Raw genomic sequence first — 3,740 nt, forward strand, 5'->3', positions numbered from 1 at the left:
GTTGCCAAACCATCCAGAAATCACATCAATACTTACCATAATGAGTAACAGAAAGTCCAATCTAGTCGTATAGCTCTGGTGAACAAAACAAAATGATAGATACATGCTACCACTATAGAATCTCCTAAGAGGGGTAAACACATAAACAGAGTACAAAATCATGAAACTCACCCATATGTGAAGCAAGATAGGAGGACTCACCCCGATAAGCAGAACCGAATCAAAATAAGAATGATGCTCCTCTATAACAAATCGAAACCATAACTGTAACGGCACCATCTGGTGCAGCGGCCTCAGCCCTACCATAGAAAGCATATCAATAGGTCGGGCCTCCCCCTCTCGGGCGCCCTCTACCCGCCTGTCCTCTACAGGTGGAGTAGCAACTGGAATGGAGCCCGTAGCCTGAGTGATCTGATGAAATCTGCCCCTCCCGAGTCTGAGACAATCTCTCATGATGTGCCTAGTATCACCACACTCATAATAACTCCTCTGCGGGAATGGCTGCTCATACTGAGTCCGTGCCAGATAACTGGAATAACGATGTAGGAACCTTGTGCTGGTGGTGCACTAAAAGATGACTTTCCCACATGAGTACCCTGACTAACTGGAGCACCACGAGTAGTCTGAAGTGCGGACTGGACTGCCCGAGCCTTCGCCATGATAGGCTATACCTGAAGAGTAGAATTCACTAAACCCTCCAAAACCTCGAGACCTATTGGTCTCCTTATCATCCATCTCCTCAGACCGAATACGCTCTAACATATTGGCAATCACCACCTGCTAAAATAAAGTATCAGTCTCTAACTCTCGAGCGATGCTGAATCTAAGATCATAACTGAGCCCCTCAATAAATCTACGGACTCGCTCTCAGACAGTAGGAACCAAAGTAGGTGTATGGCGGGATAACTCATTGAACCTGATGGCATACTCTGACACCGTCATGGTGCCCTGACGCAGCTGCTCAAACTCTGTGCGTCACACATCCCGGAGGGTTTGGGGAACAAACTCCCTCAAAAACGTCTCTAAAACCTGAGCCCAAGTGGGTGGTGTTGCATCGGCTGGTATACCCTCCTCATAAACCTACCGCCACTGATATGCTGCTCCCGACAGCTGAAATGTAGTGAAATCAACTTTGCTCACCTTCACAATACCCATGGTATGAAGAATACAGTGACACTTCTCTAGAAATCCGTGTGCATCCTCAGTAGCTATGCCACTGAAAGTAGGTGGAATATACCTCTTGAACCTCTCAAGCCTCTTCTGCTCCTCCTGTGATGCCCCTAGACTGACCTCAAGCTGAACTGGGATAACAAGTTGTAGTGGCACCACACTTGGAACCTGACCAATGGGAGCCCATTGTTCTGGTGGATGGGCGGTGGGAGTCTTAGCTCCTCTCCCAATATGCAAAGTAGCTGGTGCAACTGAGATCTAATCTACCTAACCTAATGTACCAAACATGCTCAGGAACGACGCTAAAGACTCCTGAAGTCCGGGGGTAACAACAGGTGCCTCCGGTGCCTGTCCTCCCAACCAAAGCTACTAGAGGCTCCTCAACTGCTGCTATGGCACGTTTACTAGGTGCTGCACATGCCCCTCCTAGGCCTCTATCTCAGCCCCATCCTCTCGTGGCTCTAGTAGAGGGCACGGGTGTCTGCTCAGCTGATCCGGTATCACGTGTCCTCACTATCTGTGAGAGAATAGAGATATAAAGGCTCAAACTTCCAAATCAACAAATTCGTATGACAGGAATGGAAGAAGTGGAAAGTTTCCTAATAGTTATGTATCCTCTCAAAGATAAGTACAAACGTCTCCGTAACGATCTGCAAGACTCTACTAAACTCGCTCGTGACTCGTAGTACCTATGAGCCTAGGGCTCTGATACCAACTTATCACGACCCAAAAACCTACGGCAAACATCGTGATGGAACCTAGTCTCTAAGACTAGGTAAGCCGATTACTAACAACGATTAAGCTAGTTTTAAAAACGATAATTTGAAACATAGTTTAATATAAATACCGAAACTAAAGTGAAATATGCCTACTTGGAAATAATCATAACAACCTCCCAAGATTTGGTAATACAGAGACACAAACTCTAGCTGGATACATGGAATGATCTCAAAGATCAAAATACAATACTGTTTAATTGGCAAGCTAACAGTACAATATAAGGAAAGGACTCCAAGGGACTGTGACGACGAAGCAGCTCTACCTTAAATCCTCGCGATCAACAAGCTAACTCTGCCCGAGTCCGATATCTCCAATACCTGGCTGTGCACAAAAATGTGTAGAAATGTAGTATGAGTACACCATGGTCGGTACCCAGTAAGTATCAAGACTAATCTCGTAGGAGTAGTGACGAGGTACAAGTCAATACACTCACTAGACAAAATAACATGTGTAGTATAGAAGTATAAAGCTAATAATAAAAGTAGGAATCAGTCAATGGAACAAGAATTAACATGTGACATAAACGGTAAAGCAATAAGAATACTGTTAAATTTCCATTGAAACCAAATAAGGAACACAAATGACAACCAATTAATCAAGTCGTTCTAACATAAGTTTTGCAACGAAAATTACCCGAGATACCTAATCTCATTGAGCTCACGGCACCTTGTGCCCATATTTCAAATCACGATCGCACGGACAACTCACGTGCCAATATCTCAATCCGCCTGGCATGATCACATGCTCACATTCACAGTCCGCCAGGCATGGTCACATGCTCACAATCACAATACACCCGACATGGCCATAGGCTCATAATTACAATCCACATGACGTAGTCACATGCTCATAATCACAATTTTCCCGGCGTGGTCACAGGCTCAATATCAACATGAAAATATATAGTACAAGAACACATTGGCATGGGTAATAAATGTAAAGTTTCAAACTCCCGAGCTAGTATAAGTGGCATGCTACGTTGTATGATTATGCGAGTGTACTACAATAGCCCAAGTCAACAAGTAATATCAGGACATCGATTAGCTCATCGAAGCAACACATCAAATCATGTAAGGTGTTACATACAGAAGGAAAACACGCCATCACACGAATATCACCATCAAAATGTCCCAAAGCCATATCACATCTTCCTTGACATTTCCACCCTTATCTCTCCGATAGCCACCCGTATCACTCTACCCTGACAATATCATTAGCCACATGTATCACTCTGTATAATAGCCACCCTTATCGCTCCGCCCGAACAATAACACCCGTATGACTTCGTACATTCAACAATAATGAGATGCCACCCTTATGCCCCACATAACAGCAACGGTGAAGTGCCACCCTTATGCTCTGCATAACAACAACCAAACCACATAACAATTTACATGTGCTAACATCACAACAACATGACTTATCAACTCGTACCACAAGTGCCCATAGGCCACGACCTTTCCAAAGATCCAACAATAGAAATATTTCCACAACAAATATTCCACGGCTCAAACACAATGTGTGTAGAATCTCAATAACAACAAAATGAGCGGGAATGTAACTCAACAAGGAACAATACCCCCTTTTAACACAACTTCAATTAAAGTAGATTAATGACTTTTGATAACCTCAAATCCAATTAATTGTTTAAGGATATACTCGATAGCGAAAGTATATCCATGAAATGGAAAACATCGGATTACAGTGTATGAATGAGGCTAACAATGAAAGAGATGACACGAACTAGTATTACATCTAAATGCATGAAAATAACCCGACAATAAAAAGGT

This window comes from Nicotiana tabacum, chromosome 14 (assembly GCF_000715075.1).
Source record: "Nicotiana tabacum cultivar K326 chromosome 14, ASM71507v2, whole genome shotgun sequence".
Classification (NCBI taxonomy): Eukaryota; Viridiplantae; Streptophyta; class Magnoliopsida; order Solanales; family Solanaceae; genus Nicotiana; species Nicotiana tabacum.